At 50.9% G+C, this 7,397-nt stretch overlaps 1 protein-coding gene across 1 annotated transcript in view; it reads left to right on the top strand.

The window, feature by feature from the left end:
- Positions 1-7,397, top strand: part of Itpk1 (inositol-tetrakisphosphate 1-kinase) — a 136,358-nt gene that overhangs the window by 84,253 nt on the left and 44,708 nt on the right.

Below are 7,397 nucleotides of genomic sequence, written 5' to 3'. Positions count from 1 at the left end.
GTCTCTATCTCTGTCTGTCTCTGTCTGTCTGTCTGTCTGTCTGTCTGTCTGTCTCTCTCTCTCTCTCTCTCTCTCTCTCTCTCTCTCTCTCTGTCTTTCCTTCCTTTCTCTTCCCAGGGTTCTTGGTCTGTCTGTCAGTTGGTCGGTCTGTTTGTCCATCTGTCTGTCTGCCTTTTTGCCTTTTTCAAGACAGTGTGTCTTTACCTAACCCTGGCTGTCCTGGAACTCACTATGTAGATGAGGCTAGCCTCTAACTCACAGAGATCCATAGGTGTTTGCCTCCCAAGTGCTGGGCTTAAAGGCATGCTCTATTACTCCTGGCTCTGGATACCTTCTTTAAGGGCAGCCTTGTGCCATTCCTTCTACCTCTTCCTTCCCACACTAACCCTCCAGAGTAGCCACTCAAGCCTGACTCTTGCCCATCCTTTGTGCAGTCAGTCCGTGTAGCCAAGGTCACCTTCGTGAGGATCGCTTCATCCCAATAGTAGATGCAGTTCCTGTTCCAGGCTTTCCCCATCTTGGCCTTTACTTTCCACCGCTTGGAAGTTTATAATTCATTGTCAGTTGCTGTTGTCCCTCCAGGGCCACCTGCTTCCAGGATCTTTGTCCCCACTGCTGCCCTCCACACCTGGCACATTTGGAACATGCCTATGTGTTTGTCAATAGGACCGTGGGTTGGGAGTGTCTGGCTTGGGGCTGGGTGGGCCCTATGGGCCGGTGATGGGTGGAGTACACAGCTCTGGGTAACTAGGAGCAGGGAAGAAGAAAGCCAGGAGATAATCTGTACAGTTAGGGGGCCCGGCGCTGCTGCCTGACGTGTAGGAAGGAATGTGCCCTGGAGCCAGCAGGCTGGAGAGCAGGGCGGCAGGGCCAGAGCTCAGGGAGTGTGGGGCCAGGCTCGCTTCCTCATGCAGAGAGATTAGGGAGTAAGATGAATGGCAATAAGGTCAGGTTAATTGATGGGGGTGGGAGGGGGTCCCCACTCAGGATTTTTTTGCCAGTGCAAGGTGAACTTTCGGCAGGCAAGACACCAGGTAGTCACTAGAGCTCGGACATCTGGACCAAAGAGGCCTCCGTGCTCAGCCCCAAGTATGCTGTATTTGTGTTTCCCTTCTCAGTTGCCAGGACAGGATAAAAGCCACACCACTTGTTACATCATCCCAAGGATGCAGCAAGGAAATTCACACCCCTACCCTGTGTATTGGTTCCTTAGTATCAGGTACCAACATCTAGCTGTTCGGTCACCCTGTGGGAGCCCTGAGGCAGAAGATTGGGAAGCAGGTGGGTCTGGACTCAGGCAGGGAGTGCAGCTTGCGTCTGAATGATTGACTTGGCAACCTCTGGTGGCTGGCGGAGAGCATGGTGTTCAAGGCTCTTCCTGCTAGCTGGCTGAGCCTCTCTTGGGTCCTCAGAACCTCAGGTGCTGGTGCAGTCCCTCATGGTTATGGCAAAGGCATGAGAAGGTGGGAAATCTCATGCCGGTTCTCAGTAGGTTCGCCCTGCCTGCAGGGAAGGGACTGAGCTCACTCCAGGACTCTTGTTTCCCTTTTAAAATTAAAATAGCCTACAAGGTTTTTTTTGTGTGTGTGTGGGGTGTATAGGTTTGTGTGTCTGTGTCTCTGTAGGTGTGTGTGTCTGTCTGTCTGTCTGTGTATGTAGATGTGTGGATATGTGTGTGTGTGGGGGTGTGTGTAGGTGTGTGGATAATGTGTAGGTGTGTGTGTGTGTCTGTCTGTGTATGTAGGTGTGTGGATATGTGTAGGTGTGTGTGGGGGGTGTGTGTGTGTGTAGGTGTGTGGATAATATGTAGGTGTAGGCACTGACCATTTTCCTCCGTGTTGTCTGGTATATGGTAGTACATGCAGACCCTGTGGCACCAGTGGAGCACTCACCATGCTTCTAGTAACACTGTCACTACAGTGATAGCAACACTTTGCTCTCAGCCTTAGCTGTGGCTCCAGCCAATTTATGATTTCTCAATTGTAATTGGAACCAATGAGGCAGCAATTATGAAAGTGTCCCTTAGTGGAGGCATGCCTGTGAGGGGGCCGTGGAAATGAGGGCTTACTTAGCCTAAAAGGCAGGGTCGGGGAGAGGCGGTAGCCAGAGGAACTTGCTTGGCTGTTGTTATTCCTGGCTCTTCCCCTCACCAGTTAGCCCATGTGGGTTCCGGTCACCGTGTCTGCCATACGAGGGGCATTTTAGATGATACTTAACAGTCACCTTGGGATTGACCCTATCTAGTTCCTAAGTGTAGCTGGCACCCTTCCCTCTCAAGTACAGATGCCATAGCACCACAAGTGTGGAGTTCAATGTGGCAGCCTCCAGCACTGAGCAGCCCCTAGTGGAGGGTCTATGCTGTGCCAGAGGATGGAGGGGAAGGCAAGGGGACAAAGGTTTCCTTGTTCTTGACCTTCTAACCCAGTTAGGAAGCCAACATCTAAACCCACAAGAAGTTGTGTAACAGTCTAAAGTGAGCTTCTGCTGGTTTGCCTATGGGCCTCCGGGGTCAGAGCTAGAACATGGGACCCAGAAAAGATTTTCTATTGTCACAGCAGATGGAGGACAGAGGCTGCCTTTGTCTAGTCACGTACCATGTGGACACACTGCCTGGGTTCTGCCCATCTCTTACTAGCTGTTCCTCATCTCAGTCCTTGAGATAACAGAATGAGTTATGAATTTTTCAGGCCTAAGGAAGCTGCCACCTGCTGAGGACCATTTAGAAAGAGGCAGGACTGTGGCTATATCTTATATTCTTGTCATATGTGCATGAGGGGCTCCTTTGGACAGTAGCTAATGGTGCCCCTTCCCTTTCCCTCAGCTGGCTGGAGGGTCAGTGGCTCAGGGTCACCTAGGAAGGGTTCAGTACCTTGGATTGCTTCTGACCCAGCTGGTGCCATGTGCTGATGAAACACAGGCTAACAGAAGCCAAGGGATTCATACCCCAGTCCCAGAACAGCAGACTCAGTACGGGGCGGCCATGAGGTCAACCTCAGGGTGACTGCAAATCTCAGCCACAAGGCCAGGCCTCCATGGAGATGGTCATACCCCCCATTGTTTATTGAGGTCGTAAGAACTGGGCATTGCTCTTTCTGGTGAAGGAGGAACTCAGTTTAATGCTTTGCCTGGTAGAAGGCACTCCTCTCCCCACCGTGGATAGAAGACTCAAGCCCTACCATTCCACTGCCCAGCATCGAGTCCTTACAAGGGACGGATAGCGTTTTACCTCAAGGTTTGGTGCATGCTGAGTTTTAGAAATGTGTTTATTGGCAGGGCGGGCTGTGCACAGAGCCTGTGAGGCAGAGGCAGAAGAACCAGGAGTTCGAGGGTTAGTGATATGAGATTGTCTCAAGTCAAATGAATAAACAAAATAAGATGCTTCATAGTGTGTTTTCCGCCAGACATGGTGTTTACAGACACCTGTAATCCCAACACTTAGGGGACTGAAGGAGGAAGACTGTGAGATGCCCCCAAATAAGCAAACAACCCCAAAGGACGTTTTCTAGTTGTAAAGAGAGCATTTGTACCCATTACTCGGTTTCTCAGCTGCTGGTCTATTGACATCTTGAACTGCGTAGTTCTTTGTAGTTGGGACCTGTCCAGGCTGATCAGTGGTCTTGTTTGGTCTAAACCTGCTAGATACAGCAGTACCCCCAAACATTCCCTGTTGTAAGGACCAAATATGCCTCCAGAGACTGCCATGGAGTTGTTGGGAGATGTCACCCTACTTAGGCACTACTGTACTTTTAAAAAAAAAGTATAGTATTTTTATCTCTGTGTGTGTGTGTGTGTGTGTGTGTGTGTGCGCGCGCGAGCGCGTGCATGTGAGGGCAGTGCTCAAAACCTAGGAGTGGACATTCGATTCCCTGGAGATGGGAGTTGCGGGTGATTGTGAGCCTCCTGACACGGCTGCTGTAAACTGTGATCAGGCCCTGTGCAAGCCTGCTCTTACCGCTGACCCACCTCTCCTACGGTATGGGCTGCTTCTAAGGATATAGTTTTAGCAGCCCTGAGAACCTGGGCTCAGGAAAGCGGGTTCTGTTTGTGAGTGTGAGTGACAAAGCCCCGAGGGTCTGCTTTCCGAGCCTGGGGATGGGTTCCCAGCACTAGAGGACTTTGTCTCCGCGTTCCTAGTTAATGTAGGGATTCTGTATGCTGACTGGTATCTGTGTCACCCATGGCTGGCTGTAGTTAGGAAGCCCAGCTCCCTTTGACTTTATGGAACAAGTTGTGTCTCTATGAATGGTATTGGCATCCACAGACTGAGGCCTCCATACCTTCTGAATAAACTCCAGCCTCCGGTCTGCTTCCCAACCCTGTTTGTGAACCTATTCAATGATCTGTAGTAACCAACCATCATAAGGACCATTGGAGTCATTCATCATTCAGTCAGCAAGTGCTAGTCGGGTACTTGCTGTGTACCAGGAATCCAAAAACATTGCAGAAACCACAATAAGTTAGACAGGCCAGGCAGATACAGCGCATGCCTCATGGACTGAGCTCACACATGTGCCTGGGTATGTGCATGTGCAGTGTGTACAGGAATGGTGCAAACAAAGCACAAGATAACCGAAGAAAAAAGAAAACAGCCCCAGTTACAGTAGGGACCAGGGGGAAATAAGACAAAGCCAGTGATAACAGTGAACTGGCTGGTCTTGTGTGTCAGCTTGACACAAGCTCCAGTCATCATAGAGGAAGAAGCCTCAGCTGAGGAAATGCCTCCATGAGAGGCATTTTCTGTAGGCATTTTCTCGATTAGTGATCAATGGGAGAGGGCTCAGCCCATTGTGTGTGATGCCATCCTGCGCTGGTAGTCCTGGGTTCTGTAAGTAAGCAGGCTGAGTAAGCCAGGGGAAACAAGCCTTTCTCCAATGATGGATTATGATCTAGAAGTGTAAGCCAAGTAGAAACCCTTTCCTCCTGAACTTGTTTTTTGGTTTTGGTGTTTTGTCGAAGCAATAGAACCCTAAGACAAACAGGGAGAGTCTTTGAAGACAAGTGACATTGTGAGGTCCCCTTTCTAATGACTGTGACTTCACCATCTAGTGCCATTTCCGTCTTTGCAAGCTATCCAAGGTGAACAGTCCTCACCCCCCGCCCCCACCCACCTGTGGCAGGGATTGGTGGCATGAGACAGTGCACACTTGCTGGCAGAGCAGTTCCCACCTCTGAGCTTGCCTGGGCCAAAGCATGTAGCCCTGGGTCTGTTGCCTACACTGCAGCATGCGAGGGTAGACCATCTGGCAGTAAGACCTCCAGCTCTCATGTCTGAGGCCTGTTGGAAACTAGAAGTCTGGAAGGCTTCATGTGCAGGTGTGGAGCCCAGTGTCCCCTCCCAAATGAAGCCTGCCCTTCCCAGAGTTCACCAGCAGCACTGCACACAGAAGGAGCCCTCAAGACCTGCTTTTCTCTGCAAGTTCCAGGGTAGAAGCTCTGAGTTCTGCTTGGGGGTTCCATCTACAAACCCACAAAACACTGGAGATGGAGGTCGGGAACCTATGGCCAGGAGTCCCTGCCTGCTCCCAGGAACTAAGTCAGAGGCAGTCCTGCAGGCCGCCCTGTTGTGTTTATGCCTGTAACTGACCAGTTCTTCATGGATGGGCCTTTAGACATTTCTGACCTCACTTTAGAAGCAAGCTGCAGGTGACTATCCTCCAGATGCACGTGGGGGGGTCTGTAGGATAAATCCCATGTTAGAGACATGAACTGTGCACGTTTTTCATTTTCTTCCCATGAAGGTTATACCACCTTCGTCCCCACCATCAGGCACTGTTCATTTCCTAATTTGTACATTTTGGCCTGGAGCTACCCTCTGTGAAGGGTGCCCAGATCTCAGCAGTGTCCCGGGAAGGGCTGTGTTGCCTGATCTAATAATGGGGCTTGCCTGGACCACCTTGCCCCTGACTATGCTGAGCACCATACATGGCCCATCTCTTCTGCGTCCTATGTTATCAGGTTCTGAGGAACAGGGAGGGCTCCAGTGGATTCTGTTGTCCTTTCTATCAACTCTCCCAAATCACAAAGATGGTGTCGGTGTAAATGGTCAAGGGTACAAGGGCCCCGCGCCCTGAGTCTCTCATGAACGTGCAGTCCAGTCCGTGTGCCCCAAGGCCAGCACTATATCACACCTACTACCGATGCTTCGGTGTTTCTTGCTGTGTCTTGCGACCTTTCAAAGTGCTAGATGGTCACTCTGTGCTTTAAGGCTGGCTCCGTCACCCCTGTTCCAGGTCAGGATTTATTACATCCACACTCCTTAGCTGGTCTGTCTCCAGACCTTTCCTTTGAATCCCACCCGTGTCCAGCCCAGCTGCCTGGTTCCCAGGTAATCTCAGTGCCCTTCCCCAAGGCCTCTGCCTGAAATGATCTTTTTCCTCTTGACTTGTGCCTGTGACTCTTCAGCGTCAATGGGCTCGGAAACCCCCTCCCTACGTTCTCTTATGACCAGACTTGTGTCCCCCTCCCCCAGATCCCCTGAGTCAGTAATCCCCTACCCCACAGTCATCCCTGCTGCCATTTAGACGATCTTTATCTCCATGATGGTAGATGGGAAGTGGTGGTGGTTCTGTAGCTTAATAGACAAAAAGTTATACCCACCCCCTCTTCCTAGGGGCTGGCCTCTTGTACTCCTGGAGGCTTTGGGCTGAGGGCTCAGACATGAGAAATCTCTCTGGAATACAAATGAGGGCTGGTTAAGACCCCAATGTCTGCTGACAGGAAGCTCAACTCTCCGGAGAAGCCTTTTCAGAGAGTGAGACAGGAAGCTGTGGCTGAAGTTCTCTCTGCACACCTCTGAGCAGCCCAGAGCATGTGGAGACTGAAGAAAGACAGCCCCTGGGGATGGCCTTGCCTGCCACTGATGGGGGGGGGGGGTTGTGGGGTGGAGTGGAATAGGGGTAGGAGGTGTGTGTTGAGGGGAGTGACGGCTGTGCTTTCTGCCCCAGCCAGGGTAGGTGCATGCCCAACTGGCCCACAGCAAGGGACCTAAAGTCGCATGCTCTGTGCTTCCAGGGCAGCAAGGCCACAGAGAATCTGTAGGCCACAGAGCTGACTCAACATTGGTGCCCCAGGAACCTTTTCTGATTCATTCTGCACATTACAACCTGGGTACCTAGGACTTAAAAGCCAGCATAGTTGATGAAAATAAGTCCTTTCAAACTTTTTATTGTATGGCTAGGACAAATGAGAAATCACTTCCGTATGTGACTTTAAGAAATTCACAAAAGTCAGTGCCAGCTCTGTGTCTTTAGCCTACATTCTCAACTCTGTTTCTCTCTCTGCCTGATGGTGCCTCTGGGTCTTTGTCTAGACTGGGGCTGGGCTGAAAGATGTGATCTGCAAATGATTGGAAGGTGGAAGTCTTAGGCAACCATCAGGGACTGTTTTTTTTTTTTTTT

The sequence above is a fragment of the Mus pahari genome, chromosome 7, assembly GCF_900095145.1.
Source record: "Mus pahari chromosome 7, PAHARI_EIJ_v1.1, whole genome shotgun sequence".
Taxonomy (NCBI): domain Eukaryota; kingdom Metazoa; phylum Chordata; class Mammalia; order Rodentia; family Muridae; genus Mus; species Mus pahari.
This window is presented reverse-complemented; position numbering and strand designations above follow the sequence as displayed.